The sequence below is a fragment of the Lissotriton helveticus genome, chromosome 5_1, assembly GCF_964261635.1.
Source record: "Lissotriton helveticus chromosome 5_1, aLisHel1.1, whole genome shotgun sequence".
NCBI classification, from domain to species: Eukaryota; Metazoa; Chordata; class Amphibia; order Caudata; family Salamandridae; genus Lissotriton; species Lissotriton helveticus.
In genome coordinates, this window is record NC_136065.1 from 1,649,589,333 (window position 1) to 1,649,612,272 (window position 22,940).

Consider the following 22,940-nt stretch of genomic DNA (forward strand, 5'->3'; position numbering starts at 1 on the left):
CCTTCTGTCCAGGTTCTAGCTCCACAGGGTGAGAGTTCCGGTCGTACCATTCCTTCATTACCGCCTGGCTGGCCTCTAAGTTGTCAGAAGCTTGTTTCCATAACTTAGCCATTTGGCTACGGAAGGCCAGCATGTAGCTCACTACATCCCGGGGAAGCCTCCTTGGAGTCTTCTCCCACCCATCCTTCACTAAACTGAGAGGTCCCCTAACAGGGTGACCGTACAAGAGCTCGAAGGGGCTGAAACCCATCCCCTTCTGCGGTACCTCCCTGTAGGAAAACAGCAAACAGGGCAAGAGGATGTCCCACTTTTTCCTCAGGCCCTCAGGCAGACTCCTGATCATGCCCTTTAGGGTCTTGTTAAATCTCTCCACGAGACCATTGGTCTGTGGGTGGTAAGGGTGGAGAACTTATAAGTAACCCCACACTCCTTCCACATGGCTTGCATGTAGGCAGACATAAAATTGGTACCCCTGTCGGACACCACCTCTTTGGGAAAACCCACTCTGGTAAAAATCCCCATCAGGGCCCGTGCCACAGCAGGTGCAGTGATGGTTCTCAGAGGAATTGCCTCTGGGTACCGGGTGGCGTGGTCCACCAGAACCAGGATAAACCTGTGACCAGAAGAAGTCGGTGGATCCATAGGCCCAACAATGTCGATGCCCACCCTCTCAAAGGGGGTGCTAACGACAGGTAGTGGTTCCAGGGGAGCCTTCAGCTTAGCCCCTGTTTTCCCACTAGCTTGGCAGGTCACACAGGTCCTGCAGAATGTATCTGAGGAGATCCTCATCTGCGGCCAATAAAAATGTGGGACAAGCCTAGCAAAGGTCTTGTCTTGGCCCAAGTGTCCTGCCAATGGGATCTCATGAGCCAATTCCAAAAGAAAGGCCCTGTAGCACTGGGGGACCACTAAGGCCCTTGATGACCCATGCACAGGAGCCTTGGGCTCACTGTAAAGGAGCCCATCCTCCCAGTAAATATGATACTTCGCGGAGGCATTGACTGCTGCTTGGGCTTCGGCCTGTCGCCTCATGCCCTCAAGGGTAGGACACTCCATCTGTGCCTGGCAAAACTCCTCCCTGGTGGGCCCTCCTTCCACCTGCCACTCTGCAGGGGTAGGTAGGTCCCCCAAGGGAGCAACGTCCCCCTCTGTGGACTCCGGTGCAACCTCCTCAGGGGCCCCATCCATCTCACGGTGTGACTGCCCCGGGGCGGGCTTCCCACGCCCTCGGGCTCCTCCCTTCTTAGCAGCTGGCTGGGCCATTTTTCCAGGCTCCAGCCCTGGCTGACTCCCTTTCCGGGCAGCCATAGACCGTGTGGTAGCACAAATCCACTCCGGCAACCCCAGCATCTCCACATGCGCTTTGAGCTCTACCTCCTTCCAGGCAGTATGCTCTAGGTCATTCCCTAACAGACAGTCCACTGGCATGGCAGGGCTCACAGCAACTCTTAAAAGGCCTGCAACCCCTCCCCACTCAAATGGAACCTGTGCTATGGGATAGTGACCCCCCTGTTGTCAGCCATCACAACTGGATGGACTGAATGGGGAATTATTTGCTCTGGGGACACCAGCTGACTCCTTACCATAGTCATGCTGGCACCTGTGTCCCTCAGGGCCTCCACCACCCGACCATTGAGGGTGACCCACTGCCTATACTTAGTAGTATTGGAGGGCACGTGGACCTTAGGAACCATCTCACTGTCTCCCAGAGACACTAGGACAAGCCCGGCCCCCTCACTCCCATCATCTAGGGACAGCTCCTCCCCAAGCGCTACACTAGCCACCCCGGGGGTTTTACCTCCAGAGGCCTGTGGTGCTCTCTTGCGACACTTGGGATCCCCCTTGTAGTGTCCAAGTTCACCACACTCATAGCACCGGACAATTCTGGGCTGCTGACTTTTGTCAGGATAAGTGGGCTTCTGGTGGCCAGATTGGGGCTGGGACCCAGACCCTTTCCCTTGTGAATTATTTTGGGGGCCTTTGGAGAAATCTTTCTTTTTATCTCCCCCCTCTTTCTTCTGGTGGGAACCCTGACCACCCCTTTGGGAGTCCCCCCAGAACCCTTGTTGGACACCCTGGTACTGACCCAGGTGTCCGCCTCCTCCGCAAGCTTCCTAGGATTGGTCAACTTGCGGTCAACCAGGTGTTGGCGCAGCTCTGGAAAACATTTCTCTAGAAGGTGCTCTCTTAAAAACAAGTTATACAATCCTTCATAGTCATGCACATTGCTGCCCCGCACCCAGCCCTCTAAAGCTTTACTAGCGTAGTCCAGGAAATCTACCCAGTTCTGTGTGGGAAGATTGTGGCTATTCCTAAACCTCTGCCTATACCTCTCAGGGGTAAGACCGAACCTCTTAAGCAATGCTTCTTTCATAACAGAATATTTGGTCTGGTCTTCCTTTTCTAGGCTAAGGAGTGTGTCCCTAACTTCCGGAGGTATGTACTTGTACAGACCACCCCCCCAGTGACTCTCTGGGACCCCATGGGCTCTTAGTGACACCTCATAGGCAGCTAACCACTTATCAATATTATCCCCCACCTTAAAACTGGCCATCACATCTTTAGGCATAAAGACCCTGGACTCACGTGAAGCTTCCGTAGGTATGCTGCCACCACTCTTGATGCTGTTCGTCCCTGCTTGTAGGGCTCGAATTTCCAGTTCCTTCAGGTTGAGCTCATGGGTAAGTTTCCTCTCCTCCATGGCCCACCTTTCTTTCTCACGCTCCCTTTCCAATTTGGCGAGTTCCAATTTAAAATGTCTCTCCTCTCTCCTGTCCTCCAATTCCTCTGAGGACAGGGTCCTTACTGACACACTACTGCCTGCCCTGGAAGGTACCCTTGTACCTGGTAACAAGTTGCCATTTTCCACCAAGGGCAGTAGGTCAAGTTCTCCTGTGGCCCCTTGCTCCGCTCCCTGCCCGTCCCCTTCTCTATCTCCTTCTGGTCGGGCCGTTACCCATGCCCTCAAGGCTTTCTGAAGCTCTGTCTTCTTAGCGCCTCGCTTAAAGGGCACCCTTTTCTCCTCGCAGAATTCCTTGAGTTGTGCCACTGTGTAAACTTCCAGATTGGCCAGCTCGAATTCCATCTTGCTAGGTAGGGCCTCAGACGTTTGTAGAGAAAACCAAATAGGACTTAGGCACAAGGACTTTTAAAAAGAGCAGCCAGTCAGGGAGAATTTAAAATAAAAAAAATAAAAAAAAATGCCAATTGGAGAGGGTAGACAAAAATTCAGTAGAGTCAGGTGTAGGGTTGCAGTGTACACTGCGTCGCTGCGTGGTGTTACACAAGCACAAGTCCTATCCCACCGCTCGATCACCAATGTTAGAACCGGGGTCTCTAGTTGGCCAGGGTATGTACCCTAGTCCAAGTAGGGACCACCGCTTCCGACCTGGTAGCTTGGCGCAGAGCAGCAAAGGCGTAACTTCAGAGGCAATGTGTAAAGTATTTGTGCAACACACAACGGCGATGACACAGTAAAAACACTCACAAAAGCAACACCACACCAGTTTTTTATAAGAATAAGAATTTCTTTATCTAAAAATTATGCGAGAACCAAAAGCAGGTAAATCCAGCTCCAGGCAACTTCAAAAATAAAAAGGATTCCAATTTCCAAGCAAGATCAATAATCAATAAGAATGAATCCAGTTCCCAGGCCTGATCAAATCACCAAAAGCTCATGTGTCCCAAGGGCTCCTGATGGTAATGTCTTTCTCACAGTGTCCTTGAATGGCAAAAGTTCACTTGAGGTAAGTTCTTATGGTCAAAATTCACTGTGGGAAGGTTCGTAGGCTAAAGTTCCCTTGTAGCGTAATAAGTGTGCCTCTCATAGAAATGATGTTACCAGCCAAGCACAAAGCTCACACTCCAGGTACCCGGCCAACCCGCACCCCGCACCCTCACAGCAGCCTGGTTGCACTGAGGCGTTACCTGGGGTGGTGGTTGCGGGCGCGGGTGCGAGGCTCCTCTCCCCCTGGGGCCTTGGGCTCAGCAGGCGCTGCACGGGTGGGGGTCACAGCCACACAGCGCTCCTTTAGCACAGCGTTTAACAGTGCCTCCAAGTCCTGGGCAACGACGGAGCCTCCTGCCACACAGCGCTTCGCTTCTCAGCGCTACACAGCGCGCTCCGGTCCCAGCGGCGGTGACCTCAGGGCCAGTTTCAGTCGGCTTGCGCCAGAAGCAGAGGCAATCACAGAGCCCTCGGGAGGATCACAGGGCAAGCAGCGCTGAGGGCAGGCACAGCGTTGCAGGGCAAATCTTGAGAGTGTTGTTGCTGTTCCAAAGGGCAGTCTTTAAAACGCTGTGGTCCAAGGACAGGTAGTTTCCTTTAGCTTAAAAAGGGTGCAGTCCCAAAAAAGGCATTCTTTAAAAGGTGGTTCAAAGAAAAGTAGTTCCTTTGGGATGTTGTGGAGACACTCTGGGGGTGATGTTGCAGTCTCCCATGCAGGGCAGGATCAGCAGACAGTAGGGCAGCTCAGCAGGTTGTGGGGCAGCAGTTCCTTGGAGCAGTCAGCCTCCTTCCCAGTGGCAATCCTCTTGCGCAGCAGTCCTCACTCCAGCAGGGATTCTTCCAGGTCCAGCAGTGTAACAAGAATGTGAGGCCAGGACCCTCCCTTATATATCTTTTTAGTCTAGGGGCTAGAAAGTGGTGGAAGTCTCTGGAAGGGTCTGGGGGCAGGGGCTTCTGGAAGAGTCCAGGGAGTTCTGGTATGTTCCCTGCCTTCCCTGACCTAGCTGTCACAGTGACGAGAGACAGGCCGTTAAGGCTACAGTGGGCAGCCCATCACAGCTCATCCCAGGGAAGAAGGTGTGAATCACCACTCCCACCTCCCAACCCAGGCAGGCTATCAGTATGCAGAGGGGAGGGGGGAGTCTGCAGAGCCTAATCTAAGTGTAGGCAGGAAAAGGTCCCCTTTATAAAAGTGGGATCTCTAGCGTAGTAATGTCCAAACCCTATATATCATTGGAAAGGGTTCCCCGCCCCGAGTCCAACAAGACCAAACATGACAGACTTATTAGGTCCCTGTCAGAAGTTATCCCATAAGGAGAGGTTCCCAATATTATCCTATGGAGGATTAGCCTTACTGCAGTAGCAGGGGCTTGTGACAGATATGCCAGCCTCACAATGTTTTAGGGGAGAGCACCTGCACCTCAGCACTGTTTAGCAGTGGTGAGGCGCCCAGAGTCCTAAGTCCAACAAAATGCAAGGTAAAAATGGGAGGCAAAAAGGGCAAAAATGTAGGGGAGACCACCCTAAGGCTGACAGGTCTAACAAACTGCATTTCCATACAGAGTCTCAAAATCATAGATATCTTCATACCGCAGTAAGAATACATGAAGCGATTTACATACTGCAGGCAGGCTGGCCTTGTAGCTCAGTGGCAGAGCACTGGTCTTGTAAATCAGGGGTCATGAGTTCAAGCCTCATCAGGGCCTTTTTATATGTGAGTTTCTGTATGTTGTTTCCAAGTCATTCTTTCTAGGAGTCACACCTTGTCTTAAGTTTGCTTATTGACAAGCTTCCCTTTCCTGCTTTCATCGTATCAAGAAGACTTCATGAAAACCATTGAACCATAAACTATTGCCTCACCCCTTCCGATCGCCTGACGAACGCCTGACAAACGCCATTCTCACCCCGCCGGGCAAAGCCAAATAAGCCAAGCATATTTGAAGTTCCTTTGAAAGTCAGAGCGAGGACTATGACCTCTGTTCCGACTGAGTCTGCATCCACAGAAAGGATGAAATAAGGATCTAGAAATTTCACCAAGGAGATGTGAACTTCATCCCCCTTAAAATACTTTTCCTCCCAGATGCCCCGGCTCTTAGTCAAATGAGGTTAATCTTCAAAACCCACCCCCACTAACCATAAATATCCGACTCTCCTGCTGTCCATTCAAATGATACAAGGTATCTTGTACATAGAGAGAATGTGAGAAAAAGCAGAATCGCTTCATAGATTTGGTGACCTTGGAAGGGTCAGCTGGATAAAGAAGTGAACCTGATTTCGGGAAAAGGAGTATCGTGATGGGGATGAGGAAAAGAGAACATGGACCACATTCACAAGTTAGAGAAATAAATGTAATAGGTTGAATGGTTTTAAAAAGTTAACTTTGAGCACGAATTGTGTTTTTTAAACTGCAAAGAATTAAAACATCAATGTGGGATTGGAGGCACAATCTGAGCAGAAAGAACCATAAGCTGCTATTGTGCAACTCTTATGTTGACTAGAAACATTAATATGATGACGCTCTTCTTTTGATATGTCTTTCAGTTAAATTGTATTGTAAGTAGCTGATACAGCACTGTTTGCAGCTCCTCAGTATATGGTTATCCCGTGACAACAATGTTTTCATCATATTTATTATTCTACAAATGTATTTTTAAATGCACTGATGTGGTGTTTGCATGCTATGCAAGACGGCACATCATGGAATGTTTATAAGGAGCCTCGAATAGGATTGTGATATTTGCACCCGGAAGAGTCGGGACACGCAGATCCTGAAAAGAAGTAAAGACTCTCTAGCAAGGGCCGTCTTTACCCTGAGTTTAATCTTTACTTTTAGTGAAATGGTTTATGAAAAACCAGTAAGCTGCTCCAGGTGAGGCTCGCACTCACAACCTCGGCATGCCTCAATGCAAGTACTGCTGTATAAGTACCGCGTGCTAACCGATTGCGCCACTGGAGCTCACTGTTCTCATATCTCCCCAGTTGAGCCATCTAGAGCTGACCAAGTAGATACTGGCACTGCTCCCTTATTCACTGTGCAAGATCGACTCACATGCTAGCATGTTATCATGACTAATAAAAACTACAGTCCTAATGGAACAGATTTGATAATTCTGCTATATCATGTGCTCTGTCTATTGAACACCACATACATTTGCCAGTTCTGACACAGTCTATGAGAAACTTATGATTATTTGTAATTAGCACATAGTAAGAATTTCCTAAAAAATGAAACATAGTCACCTAAGGCAGACGAGGTGGCCGAGTGGTTAAGGCGATGGACTGCTAATCCATTGTGCTCTGCACGTGTGGGTTCAAATCCCACCTTTGTCAGAACGCCATCAGACACTCTTTTGAAGGTGGGCATGTCTCGTAGTACAATTACACTCTCTTTCAAGACACAGCCATAATCCACTAGAAGGGCCCAACTGACTATTCCTTTTTGGCTATTATGTCAAATTAAGGGAAGTGTTTTGTGCCTAATTGAAATTAGATCTTTCATGAAGTGTCCAGAGGATTGCCTTTCCCTCACTCCTGGCCTTCTAACAAGTTTGGATAGATAGACTGATAAGAAAGCAGCTCTTACTCCTAAAGTTTCAGCCATCTCAAATGTATGACTGTTGACATATGTCTGCCCCACAGAGACAGATCACTTCTAATAAGTGAGTTCTCTATCTGTCACTGATTGCGGACATACTAACTAGAGCTATCAGTATGGTCATAAATGTGAATACTCTTATGTTCTCAAATCAAAATGGAGTTTTTCCTACTTCCAAGAAAAGTGTCTTAAGCATGCTCTTCAATTTGTGCACGCATGTAGACATTCAAATGCAACTGCATTTCCATACAGAGTCTCAAAATCATAGATATCTTCATACCGCAGTAAGAATACATGAAGCGATTTACATACTGCAGGCAGGCTGGCCTTGTAGCTCAGTGGCAGAGCACTGGTCTTGTAAACCAGGGGTCATGAGTTCAAGCCTCATCAGGGCCTTTTTATATGTGAGATTCTGTATGTTGTTTCCAAGTCATTCTTTCTAGGAGTCACACCTTGTCTTAAGTTTGCTTATTGACAAGCTTCCCTTTCCTGCTTTCATCGTATCAAGAAGACTTCATGAAAACCATTGAACCATAAACTATTGCCTCACCCCTTCCGATCGCCTGACGAACGCCTGACAAACGCCATTCTCACCCCGCCGGGCAAAGCCAAATAAGCCATGCATATTTGAAGTTCCTTTGAAAGTCAGAGCGAGGACTATGACCTCTGTTCCGACTGAGTCTGCATCCACAGAAAGGATGAAATAAGGATCTAGAAATTTCACCAAGGAGATGTGAACTTCACCCCCCTTAAAATACTTTTCCTCCCAGATGCCCCGGCTCTTAGTCAAATGAGGTTAATCTTCAAAACCCCACCCCCACTAAACATAAATATCCGACTCTCCTGCTGTCCATTCAAATGATACAAGGTATCTTGTACATAGAGAGAATGTGAGAAAAAGCAGAATCGCTTCATAGATTTGGTGACCTTGGAAGGGTCGGCTGGATAAAGAAGTGAACCTGATTTCGGGAAAAGGAGTATCGTGATGGGGATGAGGAAAAGAGAACATGGACCACATTCACAAGTTAGAGAAATAAATGTAATAGGTTGAATGGTTTTAAAAAGTTAACTTTGAGCACGAATTGTGTTTTTTAAACTGCAAAGAATTAAAAAATCAATGTGGGATTGGAGGCACAATCTGAGCAGAAAGCATCATAAGCTGCTATGGTGCAACTCTTATGTTGACTAGAAACATTAATATGATGACGCTCTTCTTTTGATATGTCTTTCAGTTAAATTGTATTGTAAGTAGCTGATACAGCACTGTTTGCAGCTCCTCAGTATATGGTTATCCCGTGACAACAATGTTTTCATCATATTTATTATTCTACAAATGTATTTTTAAATGCACTGATGTGGTGTTTGCATGCTATGCAAGACGGCACATCATGGAATGTTTATAAGGAGCATCGAATAGGATTGTGATATTTGCACCTGGAAGAGTCGGACACGCAGATCCTGAAAAGAAGTAAAGACTCTCTAGCAAGGGCCGTCTTTACCCTGAGTTTAATCTTTACTTTTAGTGAAATGGTTTATGAAAAACCAGTAAGCTGCTCCAGGTGAGGCTCGAACTCACAACCTCGGCATGCCTCAATGCAAGTACTGCTGTATAAGTACCGCGCGCTAACCGATTGCGCCACTGGAGCTCACTGTTCTCGTATCTCCCCAGTTGAGCCATCTAGAGCTGACCAAGTAGATACTGGCACTGCTCCCTTATTCACTGTGCAAGATCGACTCACATGCTAGCATGTTATCATGACTATTAAAAACTACAGTCCTAATGGAACAGATTTGATAATTCTGCTATATCATGTGCTCTGTCTATTGAACACCACATACATTTGCCAGTTCTGACACAGTCTAGGAGAAACTTATGATTATTTGTAATTAGCACATAGTAAGAATTTCCTAAAAAATGAAACATAGTCACCTAAGGCAGACGAGGTGGCCGAGTGGTTAAGGCGATGGACTGCTAATCCATTGTGCTCTGCACGCGTGGGTTCGAATCCCACCTTCGTAGGAACGCCATCAGACACTCTTTTGAAGGTGGGCATGTCTCGTAGTACAATTACACTCTCTTTCAAGACACAGCCATAATCCACTAGAAGGGCCCAACTGACTATTCCATTTTGGCAATTATGTCAAATTAAGGGAAGTGTTTTGTGCTTAATTGAAATTAGATCTTTCGGGGCGTGGTCTGGCCACGAGGGAGAATGGCCGCCTGAGAGAAGAGCTCCGCTCTGGGACAGCACCCATCCAGAGGCAGCCTCATTTACAGAGAGCTTGGGGCTAATAAATGGACATTTTCCAGAAGGTGAAATTATCCGGTCATGAACTCTGTGTTTTGTTCTGACTGGTGACATTTTTTTGGAGGGCTTTTCTCAAGCTGAAGAATGCCTGAGGAGAAGAGCGCAGCCGGGCCTTTGACCTCATGACCTATTTGGAATCCCTGGCCTTGTGTAATGAGGAATGCCTGAGGAGAGGAGCACTTGCTGGGCCTTGCACAGGCCTGCCTTCCTGTGAACACTTGAACTTGACAGCAGAGATATGTGACGCAGACATTTCTCGGGGTTTCAACTTTAAAATGTGAAGTGGGTCTTCACAGATAAAGGTCAGTGTCAAGGTTGTTATTCACAGAGTAAATGAAAGACTTTCCAGTCACAGAGCTGTTATTGAATTGAGGCCTTCTGAATTTAAAAAGAAGATCAATAAGCTCAGACATCTTTGCAGCAACACTTGTGGCTGACTTTCAGACTCGAATAACCCTTTTTAGGGTTCACTCTGACTGGAAAACATTCGATACGGATACAGGTCTGCACTCTTCTGGGCTCTAATAATTTCATGCCAGTAAGAACTGTCTTTGCCTTTCTACACTGTGGCTGAATCCTGTGACTGAATGACCCTTTTTGGGGTTAATTATCACTAAAATTATTATTTCATTGGCATTTTGAAAACCGAAGCACAGCTGAGTAGCTGAAGCACCTCACACGCTGCCTTTCTGCGCTGCCATTAACATATGAATTGCCAGCGCTTTAAACTCTTATTTACAACCTCTGGAAACCTTTACAAGAACATTAAAGAGGAGCTTTCCACGTGAACCAATACTTCCTATATTTGTGAGGAATAATTATTTTCAGAATGTCACCAGCTAGATCAACAGCTTTCTAAAATAATTTACCACAGAATCTCCTCAATTGTCATATGGAAACCTTGTTAAGGGAAAGTCAGAGAACAGCACTTCCAAATGTATTAATACTACCAGTATCCCTGGAAGTCCTTTATTTTTCAAAATTTAATAAGTAAGACTGGTGCAGTGGTTTGCAGTTTTATACATATTATCTCAACATTATGAAGTTTATAGTTGCAATCATTAGTCATTTCTCGCTTATAATGTTTTCCTGAAATTTTATGAGGAGCTTCATTTGGCTGTGACTATTTTGATGTTGATATGAGGTGAATTTCGATCTGTTTCTTCTCATTCCATGGCAATTCTGTTATTACTGACTTTTGCTATATAATGTGAGAGGGACTTTTTTCGGACGCACCACACGACTCATTATTTCAAGAGGCTCTTCATACATCTGAAAACAATGTAGTAAACAAGCAAAACTCTTCCTCATAGCTATGATTTGTTAATCATATATGTTGATATTGTTTTACTAGCGTTTGACATATAATGTGTGGGAGAAATTTCTACATTCAGTTATTCAAGAGGACTTTTCATGATATTGTATGCAATATTATGTGTCATCTTTGAGGAATGGTACATGGTCTCTTATGGTTATTCTGCAGAAAATAGCATCAGCTAAGACAGTGGCTTTATATCTCTCGCAAACTATTGTTCTGCTTACACCTCCTTAAGTAGATAACGCCTTTATACCTGATCTTAGCCTTTCACCATATCAGTTTGTACGGACCATCTATGGGATTGTTTCATCACCTCATCAGCCAAAAAGAGTTTATATGTTTGTCACTCTGTCAAGGCAACATAATATTAAGTAAATACAAACTGCTTCGTCTTTTTTTACAACTTTGCCTGCTATTGTTCATAACATCGTTAAATATTTGAGGCGACCCCCGATTTTCCTCAGCATGTATTTTTTATGAAATATTATTATTGCCTTCACCTATGATATATAGAACTTGCTCAGTTTGAGATATTGCATTATATGTTGTATTGCTATTTTCTGCTTATTGTTGTCAATTGTGAATTTTTCATAATTGCTTCTCACCACGTTACCACATCAATACGTTACTGTAGAGCGTCTATGAAGCGCAATATACAAATGTCTACTAATAGGAATGGGAGTAAAATACCTAAACAACCACTCTTTACAGAAGTTTTGAAACAATCTACTGCTATGCCAACGAAAGGGAACTCGTCCTCTTCAACGCATATGCCCCAAGCTGCGCCCTCTCATGGTGACCAGACTTTAACAGACACCATGCAACGAATATTGCAGGAGATTTCTGGGGTCAATCGTTGATTGGAAGGGATGGATATCACAATTACATCTCTAGCTGAAGAAACTAAATCGATTAGAGCAGACCTTACAACTTTTCATACTAGAATTGAAAGTCTTGACTCTAAAATAATGGCCATGGAGAGTCGCCTTGATACAGTCCAAAGCTCAGACCAAGATCTTCTCTTTTTGCACAGCAAAATCATTGACTTAGAAGATCGCAGTAGAAGAGGCAATCTCCGCTTCTTTGGCTTTCCAGAAAATATTGAAGGACACAACGCGAAAATATTCCTCTGTGATACCCTTCCAATAATGACTGGAATTTCCTTTACTCCAACTCTTGAAATTCAACGAGCTCACAGAATTGGCCCACTACGCACAGACCCTGCTGCGCGCTCAAGGCCAATTATTGCCTGTTTTCTTCGTCATGAGCAAACCCGACAAATATTGACTGCAGCTCGCTCACGAGGCTCTTTTCTTTTTAAGGGTCATAATATTCACGTAGCAGCGGATTTTTCTAAAGAGACGAATAAAAGACGGAAGGCGTTTCTCTCCATGCGGCCTCAACTACGTCAGTTAGACATTAAGTATGGGTTGTTTGAGCCTGCATGCTTCCGTATTACCAAAAATGGAGAAACCAAGGACTTCTATGACCCTGAACTTCTACAAAAATTCTTAGATGACATCAAATCTCAGGACATGGATACGCAGTCCTCCCATTGTGAACAGTTCCAACCGTCTTCTTCCTTTTCCCCACAACTGCCGGTGCAAAGTCCACGAGCATCTAGTAACTCCAGACAACGGGGTAGAGACTTGAATAGAGTCAATCGTTCCCAGGAAGATAAGGCCTCAGCTTTGCATTCTGTCTCTACACATACAAAGGAGCCGCAGAGAGACAAATCTAGATCACCTCTTCAAACTCCTTCAGATGCTGACTGAATAGTTTACTATTATTTAACTGTCTGTTTCTGTGCTTTGTTGTACTTTTGCCATATCTTGTATTCAATTCTGATTTTTCTTCATCAATATTACTATTAGATAACTTATATTCAGTATTATTTTTCTGCTATGAGATTTTTATCTACCTATTATTAAATTGCCTGTTATATGCTTAGACATAGTTCTTAGTAAATTGCATGTTTTTTCTTCATCCTCAATCCCTCTTCGGGGTATTGGAATTACTTTATCTATTTCTGCATGTTTTATCATTCCTATGTTGCTCAATGGATTAGGGTAGGTATTGGTATTCCCTTTCTTTATACGTCCAAATTCTATGATTATGCATATTCCCCCCCCCCTTATTTTATTCCATAGTGCAACACGTTACCCTTCATTATAGTATACCATTTTAATATGTATTTCTCTAGCTTTTGCTTGGATATTAAGTGCTAATATGCTATATGCCTTTTGAGTTCTTTTAATTATGAGTGCTCATTTTATCGGTCATTCATATTTTGTTAACAGCTGCTGTTGTTTGAATTCCTCATAATTTTGCCATAATTTATTGCACTCTTCCCATACTGTATTCTTACTGTTTTCCCATGTTAAGGTTCTGTTTGTTCATATTTCGTTAATAAGCTGTAACAAGATACTGCAGGGCATAATCTAAGATAGTCATTATAGTATTTGGCTGATTAATTACTACAGAAGGCATTCTTAGATTGTTTTCATCACTCCTCTATCATATTCTACTGTATCTATATCTCTTTGTTAATTCATTCCCCAGGGCTCCTTCCCTTACACTATCATCTACTCCGCTGATCCATACTTTTTCTTTTCCTGCATGGGGTCCTGTCCCGCGGCGGTGCTCTAGTGCGCCCAGGCCCGCGGTTCACAGTCTAGGTTTCCTAACTTTTCTTCATATCTGTAGGAAGGTAGAGCCCTGACTATGGTTGCCCCCAACTTTTTGCCTGGTGTTTTGCTGGTTTTCTGACTTAGTTGACCTGGGACCCTGATATTCAGGGCCCCAGGCCTACTGCTCTCTCTGTAAAATGGATTCCATGTACCTTAGGTACATATCTAAATTGGATACTGAGTCACCTTATCAGTCCCTGTACAGTGTACCTTAGGTACCCAGGGCATAGGTGTACCCAGGGCCTACCAGGGGCTGCAGCATGTATTATGCCACCCCTGGCTGGCCATCCAAATCTGACACAACTGGCTGCTTGACAGCTGGGGCAAGGTGGTGTAATCACCCTTTGCTTTAGATATAGTATGCCTATATCTAACCCTAAAAATGGACACACAGATCTCCTATCAGTCACTCCTATGGCAGGCCTTAACAATCCTGAAGGCAGAGTGCTTGGAATCGTGTGAGATGGTGCTCTGGCATGAGCTGAGCCTGTCTGCGGCTTTCGGGATCCATCCCTTAGCCGTTTCCATGATATCGCATACCATATACTCTTAAGTGCATTATAATCCTCGCGGTTATATGCCAACTCTGGTATCGCTTTATCAAAACATGTCGAGTAAGGTGTCATACGAATTGGAATACTAACCCCTCGCCAATTCTGGCGACGGGGTTAGCATTCCACCCTTCTAGAGGGACACGACATGTATGTAACCCCTAACCCCGGTTAAAGTCAGACAGAGCCTTAGCATCCACAAAATGGATGCTGCCACCGAGACACAAGTCTGCCCTCCTGCTGCTGGGAGTCCTCCCAGAGCAGGAGATAAGGACAAAGGGTTTCCTGCCAGGGGCGGTGCCAGCACCGTCCCAGACAGGGTTTTGTGTATTGTAGGTAGGCAGGGCTTTAGAGGAAGGTGACTGCAAGTGGCACCCCGGTGCTCACTGTGCATAGGCCGGCTGGAACCAGTTCCAGGGTCACTCCAGACCCTGTGCTGGGGAAAAGCCCGCCAAGGAAGTGGGTGTAACCACCCCCCTCCTAGTCCCACCCATAGGGCAGGACTTAGTCGCGTGCCAGCCCCTTTTTACAGGATAAAGGTAGGAACTGGCCCCCTTCCAAATCAGATCATCTTTGAATCCTGAAACTACTTTCCACGAAAGGAACTCAAGACTTCTTCCTAAGATTTCTCCCTTGTGACTAAGGAGTAGTCACCCTGCATCCGCAGGCACCATCTAAGAACACTGCGGTCTGCTGCAAGTCCTTCCTCCGGAATCCGACTGCCCAGCTCGACGAGAACCGGCTTCCCTGGCACCTCTGACCTCTACCTGCATCATCAGTCACGCTGAGATTCGTGGGTGTGACGAGACCTCGAGGGACCGGCCATCTTCAAGACTGCACGACTTCTTTCCAGCAAGCCCGCCGAGTGAATTCCTGGTGAGTGCTTTGGGGTCCGAGAAGCCCCCACCCTGAGCAGCTCCAGCACCGAAGAGCAGCCCCCCAGCATCCCCACGATCTGCGTGGGGCCCTTCTGCTTTTTACTGCTCACCGCGCTGTTTGGCTACTAGCCCGCTGGCTTGTGGCCTTCCTGACGACACCCGACGACATTTCTGCTGCTGGTCTGGTTGCTCCAGACTGGCCCTTGCTTCCCTCCATTGGAGAAGTACCCTGGACCCTCCTGGTCCACCCAAGACGCCATTTTAGGTCCACCGCGTGGGCCTTGCATTTGCCAAGACTTGTTGCCCAATCCTGGGTCCAGCGACGTCGACAGCAAGAACCTTCGTGGGACAGCTCGCACCTCCATCCTGGTCGCCGACAACGCCTCCTGGTCCGAGAGACTGCAGAGCCCAGCAGCGCCCACTCACCTGACTGCGGTGACTTCGCCCGGTGCCATCCTGGTGCCCACTTAATCACTGGCTAGTGATTCAAGAACTTGGTCCCCTCTGCTTTCAGGTTTTCTTCTTCCTTGATCCAGGCTTGGATCCATCGAACTTTTCTTCACTGGTCGCCTGCCAGCAACTTCTTCCTTCCAGGCTCCTGGTCCGGCAACGAGATCCCCGACGTCTTTTCAGACCTATGCAGCTGCAGCCCCTGGGCTAGGTAACTTCGGCACTCCGGTGTCCCAGCATAGCCTCACTATCCTAGGGTCAGGATCCACTGTCGTTTTCTTCCTACCAGGTCGGGTTCGCCCGTGAACACTAACTTTGCCTTTACTAGCCTCCATAGACTTTGTCCCGCATCCCGCGTGAGAGTGCACACTCTGCACCCGAGTCCCCTGGGTCTCCTAGTAGTAATCTAACGATTCCCTAGTCCAGTCCTAGCGATTCCAAAGTCTATTAGAACTGTTACTTACCTGCTAGTAATTCGCATTCCACTTTTAAAGTATATGGTTTTTCGTGCCCCTCGGGCATTTGTGTATAACGTGCTAACTTAAGTATTTTCGTAAGAGTTTTGTTGTGTGCCTAGCACCCTGTCCTCATAAAGAGTACAGGGTTGTTGTGATTCTAATAAATACACTGTTTATTTTCATAACAACTTGTGTGGTGTCCTTTCACTGGGTGTTCAAGGGGTAATGTGATGGTAAAACAGCTGGCTTAACACGCCCTCTAGAGTCTTAGCCTTAGACTGCTCGTATCCATGCTACTAGGATAGCTGGTCTATAAGGTTGACTTACAACCAATCATCAATAAGGGTTGTTTGGACTGATATATAGTGATCACTAGAATAGTGAGCACTGCACATCAGGCCAACTTCTCACATTGGTGGGCAGCGGTTGGGATTTGAGCTTGCTGTTGTTTTACCACACATGCCCTAAGAATATCTTGTGAAAGATCACATAAGTACTAAAGGTACATATAACCTAGCTTAGAATACTCTGAGTTCTACTGAACCAGCTGTTGTAGCTCCTAGGGCCTAGCACACCCTAAACTACAACTCTAGCAAGGGATCAGTAGGCAAACATATAGTGTAGGTAAGTGCACCACTTACACCTCACTAGAAAAGCATGTCTACCCAGGGAGAATCTACTGAGACTCCCCTGGTCAGTGTTGACCCTCCACAGGTCACTTCAAGATATGCAGCTCTCAGTTTCCAGGAGATGAGACAAGTCTGTACCTCCAGGAAACTGAAGCAGGGGTCTAACCCCACCATTCCATTTCTGATAGGTCTCTTAGAGACATATGATGCCAGAAAGATTTCTCAGTTACATGAGAACATGCCAGCCTTAGAGGGAACCTCTGGTGATCCAGACCTCCCCAACACTGCTACAGCAGTTGAGGAGGAGGATCAAGAGGAACTCTCTGGGGATGAGGTAGACAAAGGTCTTGAGGTAGTCAGAAGGCTAACCAGGGCCAACTTAGACTTGCTTGGGCTAGGATCTGGGGGACCCCCAGTACTGACCCTAAGTAGGCCTAACCTTGGAGTTAGGAGAGATAGATCTCTTTCTAGGGACTCCATTAGATCTCTGCACTCTAATGCCTCTTCTCAGGGGAGAAGGAACTCTCCCCAGAGGAGATTGACTTCCCCTCAGAGAAGAGAGCATGAAGCAAGGATGAGACAAGCTAAACTGAGGATTGAAAGGGAAGAACTTGCCCTGGCCAAAGAGAAGCTTGCCTTTGCTAGAGAGCAGCAGATGTGTGGGTTAGCTCCCACTGGTGGCAGCAATCTCCCAAGAGATAGAGAGAAGGGTTTAGATACTAAACACCTGACTAAAATAGTGCCCCCCTTTAAGCAAGGGGATGACATCCAGAAATGGATGGCTGCTTTGGAGAGGGCCTGCACTGTGCAGGGCATTCCCCAGAGTCAGTGGGCAGCTATACTGTGGCTCTCCTTTGATGGTAAAGGTAGAGATAAGCTCCTCACTACAAGAGTGGAGGATGCTAATGATTACCAGGTCCTGAAAAATGCACTGGTTGATGGGTTTGGTTTAACCACTGAGCAGTACAGGTTGCTGTTCAGAGACACCCAGAAAACTCAGTCTCAGGACTGGTCAGACTTTGTTGATTGTGCCACTAAGGCTTTGGAAGGCTGGCTACTGGGTAGTAAGGTTACTGATTTCAAGGGATTGTATAATCTAATTATGAGAGAGCAAGTCTTAAATAATTGTCAGAACCAGTTATTACACCAGCACCTGGTAGACTCTGATCTGACCTCTCCACAAGAATTGGGTAAGAGGGCAGACAAATGGGTCAGAACCAGGATTAGGCCCAAGAACCAAGGTGGTGACCAGAAAAAGGAATCAACCAAGCCTCAAGAGAAGGGTGGGAATAAATCTACAGATCAAACCACATCAGGGCCCCAAAAATCCTCTGAGGGGGGTGGGTCCCAGAATCCTTCCAACAACCAGAAGAAACCTTATTGTTATCCCTGTAAACAGGTGGGTCATTTAAAAACTGACAGCAGTTGCCCCAAGAATAACAATAAGGAAAACATACCCCCAAGTAACATTCCCAAACCTCCTGTTACTACTAGTAGTAATCCCCCAGGTGGTGGGAGTGCCCCCAAGAATTTGGGTGCATTTACTTTGGGAGTTCCTGGGGACTCTGGCCTAACCAGGTCCCCAAACTTAGATACTCTTGTCTGTGAGACTGGCATGGGGTTTGCCAACTTCACAACTTGTCCCAACACTTTGGGCAAGTACAGACAGGAGCCCCTCATCAATGGTATAAAAGTTGAGGCCTATAGAGATACAGGGGCTAGCATCACTATGGTGACTGAGAGTCAATCAATCAATCAATCAATCAGGTCATTTGTAGAGCGCACTACTCACCCGTAGGGTCTCAAGGCGCTGGGAGGGGGGGGGGGTGCCGCTACTGCTCGAACAGCCAGGTCTTGAGCTTCTTCCTGAAGGAGAGGTGGTCTTGGGTCAGGCGCAGATTGGTCGGGAGTGAGTTCCAGGTCTTGGCGGCCAGGTAGGAGAAGGATCTTCCTCCTGTTGTCGCTCTTCGGATGCGGGGGACGGCGGCGAGGGCGTGGTTGGTTGATCTGAGGAGGCGCTTGGGAGTGTAGAAGTTGATCCGGTTGTTGAGGTAGCTCGGGCCTTGGTCGTGTAGGGCTTTGTGCGCGTGGGTGAGGAGCCGGAAGGTGATTCTCTTGTTGACCGGGAGCCAGTGCAGATCTCTCAGGTGTCCGGAGATGTGGCTGCGTCGGGGGATGTCGAGGATGAGTCTCGCCGAGGCGTTCTGGATCCGCTGGAGTCTCTTCTGGAGTTTGGCAGTAGTTCCGGCGTAGAGGGCGTTGCCGTAGTCCAGTCGGCTGGTGACGAGGGCTTGGGTGACCGTCTTCCTCGTCTCGGTGGGGATCCACCGGAAGATCTTACGTAGCATGCGCAGGATGTTGAAGCATGACGAGGAGACGGCGTTGACTTGCCTGGTCATGGAGAGGGAGGAGTCCAGGATGAAGCCCAGGTTGCGTGCGTGGTCCGTCGGTTCGGGTGCGGTGCCCAGGGCGGGGGGCCACCAGGAGTCGTCCCAGGCGGAGGGCGTGGAGCCCAGGATGAGTACCTCCGTCTTGTCTGAGTTCAGTTTCAGGCGGCTGGTCGTCATCCATTCGGCTACGTCTCTCATCCCTTCGTGCAGGTTGGCTCTGGCGGTGGCGGGGTCGTTGGTCAGGGAGAGGATCAGCTGGGTGTCGTCGGCGTAGGAGATGATGTTCAGGTTGTGTTGGCGTGCGATGGCCGCGAGGGGGCTCATGTAGACGTTGAAGAGGGTTGGGCTCAGCGAGGATCCTTGGGGTACGCCGCAGATGACTTTGGTGGCCTCCGACTTGTACGGTGGTAGGCGGACTCTTTGTGTTCTTCCGTCGAGGAAGGAGGTGATCCATTCCAGTGCCTTCTCCTGGATTCCGATGTTGCTGAGGCGCTGTACTAGAGTGCGGTGGCAGACAGTGTCGAAAGCCGCGGAGAGGTCCAGGAGGATGAGGGCCGCTGTTTCTCCGTTGTCCATCAGAGTTCGAAGGTCGTCGGTGGCGGCGATGAGGGCGGTCTCGGTGCTGTGGTTCGCTCGGAAGCCGGACTGTGAGGGGTCGAGGGATCCATTCGTCTCGAGGAAGGCGGCCAGCTGTTTGTTGACGGTCTTCTCGATGACTTTGGCCGGGAACGGGAGGAGCGAGATGGGACGGTAGTTCTTGAGGTCGGTGGGGTCTGCTGTGGGTTTCTTGAGGAGAGCGCTGAGTTCGGCGTGCTTCCAGCTCTCAGGGAAGGTGGCGGAGTCGAAGGAGGTGTTGATGATGTCCCGCAGGTGGGGTGCGAGGACAGCGTCGGCCTTGTTGAAGACGTGGTGAGGGCAGGGGTCAGTCGGAGATCCGGAATGGATGGAGTTCATGGTGCGGATGGTGTCTTCGGTGCTGATCGGGGTCCAGGTGCGGAGGGTGGTGGATGGTGGCGTCGTAGCGGTTGTGGCTTGCGTTGGTTGGTTGTTGAAGCTGTTGTGTATGTCCGTGATCTTGTTGTGGAAGTAGGACGCGAGGGAGTTGCAGAGGTCTTGCGACGGTGTGATGTCGTTGTTTCCGGCGTTGGGGTTGGAGAGCTCTTTCACGATGTTGAAGAGTTCCTTGCAGTTGTGTGCGTTGTTGTCCAGCCGGTCCTTGTATGCGTTTTTCTTGGTGGCGCGGATCAGTTGGTGGTGTTTCCGGGTGGCGAGCTTGAGGGTGGTCATGTTGTCCGTCGTTGGTTCCCTTCTCCAGGCTTTCTCGAGGGCTCGACAGTTCTTCTTGGAGCACTTGAGTTCGTCGGTGAACCATGGTGTTTTTCTGCTGCAGGGTCTGCTGGGCGGGGTCCTTAGAGGGGCGAGTTCGTCCGCGCAGTTGCTGATCCACTTCGTGAGGTTGTCGGCGGCCTGGCTGGGGTTCGCTGAGTTGGCGGGAGGGTGCTGGCTCAGGGAGGCGGTGAGCTGGTCGGCTGTGATCTTGTTCCAGCTTCTTCGGGCAACCTGTTGCTGGAGGTGGTGGATCGTCGTTCTTCTCTCCCTAGTCCCCTCAAGGCAACTTTTACCTGGTGCCACATACCAGGTGACCAATATTGATGGAGTACAGAGAGATCATCCCATGGCAGTGGTCAATCTCAGCTGGGGAGGTGTCACTGGCCACAAGAGAGTGGCAGTGTCACCAAACTTGCCTGTTGATTGCCTACTGGGGAATGATTTAGAGCTCTCAGCCTGGGCTGAAGTAGAGCAAGAAACCCATTCTAGAATGGTGAACATCCATGGTAAGGGTAGTGGGGCAGTGGTAGCCACAGCCCCAGTCCAAGATATCCTCCCTGAACAGGTCAGGAGGGTTGTGCCAGTCACAACCCAATCTCAGACAACTTCCTTCCCAGAACAGGTTGTCAAGGCTGTGATGGTCACAGCCCACACCCAAACTGAGCCCCCTCCTGAAAAGGTTGGGAGAGTTGTGATGGCCACAGCTCAAACTCAGACAGATGACAGTGTTGTGAAGCCTGAAACTATGGATCACTCCACTCAGACAGAGAGTATTGAGGAGGAAGAGACATCTCCCTCCCACCAGACTTTAGGAAAGGATCAGCCTCCTCAGGGAACTGATCTGACCCCTTGTGAAGAAACTGCCACAGAGGTAGTCAGGCCTAGCCTGGCAGAACCCCTGATGTCAGTGGACCCTTCCAAGGTGGGACCCAGTCTGGAGCAGGTAACCTGCCCCTCTCTACCCTGCCTCAGTCAGCCCAGGGCTGTAGAGGTCAGGGAGGCCAGTGGTGGACCCCAAAGGGCCCCCTGTCCAAAAGAACTTCCCAATCAACAGATTAAGGGCACTGAAGCTAGTAGTACTAGCCAAGTGAAAATAAAATCAACTCCTGAGGGATCCCCCTTAAATTTAGTTAGGGACCTCCCACAGATGGACACTGTTGGGCACAGCCAAACCTGGGACCTGAGGGCCCCAAACCTGACCTGTCCCTCCAGTAAGCCAAACAGAGGGACCCAACCTCCAGCTGTAGGTAGCCAGAGGTTGACCCTGAGAGCCCAAAACAACTCAGTCTTGGAAAGAAAGGCCTCTATGGTGGATAGTGATTGGAGGAAGCTGAGCCCAAAATTAGTGGAGCCTCACTTCAGTACTCCATTTCAGCACCAGCCTTTTACTTTGCCAAAACACACCACAGGTAGAGATTCCCTATGGTGGAGACCCTCAGACACCCTTGGGGTGAGGGATTGCTTAGTGGACCATGAGATAGGGGGTAACCATGCCAGTGCTGGTACTTCCTTATATGGCCACTCAGGCAATATAGGCTTACCTGGCAAGGCTAGCCTTATCTCCTTTCGTTTGGGGGGGGGGTTATGTAGGAAGGTAGAGCCCTGACTATGGTTGCGCCCAACTTTTTGCCTGGTGTTTTGCTGGTTTTCTGACTTAGTTGACCTGGGACCCTGCTATTCAGGGCCCCAGGCCTACTGCTCTCGCTGTAAAATGGATTCCATGTACCTTAGGTACATATCTAAATTGGATACTGAGTCACCTTATCAGTCCCTGTACAGTGTACCTTAGGTACCCAGGGCATAGGTGTACCCAGGGCCTACCAGGGGCTGCAGCATGTATTATGCCACCCCTGGCTGGCCATCCAAATCTGACACAACTGGCTGCTTGACAGCTGGGGCAAGGTGGTGTAATCACCCTTTGCTTTAGATATAGTATGCCTATATCTAACCCTAAAAATGGACACACAGATCTCCTATCAGTCACTCCTATGGCAGGCCTTAACAATCCTGAAGGCAGAGTGCTTGGAATCGTGTGAGATGGTGCTCTGGCATGAGCTGAGCCTGTCTGCGGCTTTCGGGATCCATCCCTTAGCCGTTTCCATGATATCGCATACCATATACTCTTAAGTGCATTATAATCCTCGCGGTTATATGCCAACTCTGGTATCGCTTTATCAAAACATGTCGAGTAAGGTGTCATACGAATTGGAATACTAACCCCTCGCCAATTCTGGCGACGGGGTTAGCATTCCACCCTTCTAGAGGGACACGACATGTATGTAACCCCTAACCCCGGTTAAAGTCAGACAGAGCCTTAGCATCCACAAAATGGATGCTGCCACCGAGACACAAGTCTGCCCTCCTGCTGCTGGGAGTCCTCCCAGAGCAGGAGATAAGGACAAAGGGTTTCCTGCCAGGGGCGGTGCCAGCACCGTCCCAGACAGGGTTTTGTGTATTGTAGGTAGGCAGGGCTTTAGAGGAAGGTGACTGCAAGTGGCACCCCGGTGCTCACTGTGCATAGGCCGGCTGGAACCAGTTCCAGGGTCACTCCAGACCCTGTGCTGGGGAAAAGCCCGCCAAGGAAGTGGGTGTAACCACCCCCCTCCTAGTCCCACC

At 48.4% G+C, this 22,940-nt stretch overlaps 6 non-coding genes across 6 annotated transcripts; 4 read left to right on the forward strand and 2 right to left on the reverse strand.

The window, feature by feature from the left end:
• Positions 1-5,361: 5,361 nt before the first annotated feature.
• On the forward strand, positions 5,362-5,433 carry TRNAT-UGU (transfer RNA threonine (anticodon UGU)). Its single transcript has one exon. It is a non-coding gene; the product is annotated as a tRNA-Thr (tRNA).
• A 1,155-nt stretch (positions 5,434-6,588) lies between these two features.
• TRNAI-UAU (transfer RNA isoleucine (anticodon UAU)) lies at positions 6,589-6,683 on the reverse strand. The gene is made up of 2 exons: positions 6,646-6,683; positions 6,589-6,624 (listed from the first exon to the last, which is right to left on the reverse strand). It is a non-coding gene; the product is annotated as a tRNA-Ile (tRNA).
• Positions 6,684-6,975: 292 nt separating this feature from the next.
• TRNAS-GCU (transfer RNA serine (anticodon GCU)) lies at positions 6,976-7,057 on the forward strand. Its single transcript has one exon. It is a non-coding gene; the product is annotated as a tRNA-Ser (tRNA).
• Positions 7,058-7,646: 589 nt separating this feature from the next.
• On the forward strand, positions 7,647-7,718 carry TRNAT-UGU (transfer RNA threonine (anticodon UGU)). The gene has a single exon. It is a non-coding gene; the product is annotated as a tRNA-Thr (tRNA).
• Positions 7,719-8,873: 1,155 nt separating this feature from the next.
• TRNAI-UAU (transfer RNA isoleucine (anticodon UAU)) lies at positions 8,874-8,968 on the reverse strand. The gene is made up of 2 exons: positions 8,931-8,968; positions 8,874-8,909 (listed from the first exon to the last, which is right to left on the reverse strand). It is a non-coding gene; the product is annotated as a tRNA-Ile (tRNA).
• A 292-nt stretch (positions 8,969-9,260) lies between these two features.
• Positions 9,261-9,342, forward strand: TRNAS-GCU (transfer RNA serine (anticodon GCU)). Its single transcript has one exon. It is a non-coding gene; the product is annotated as a tRNA-Ser (tRNA).
• Positions 9,343-22,940: the final 13,598 nt, after the last annotated feature.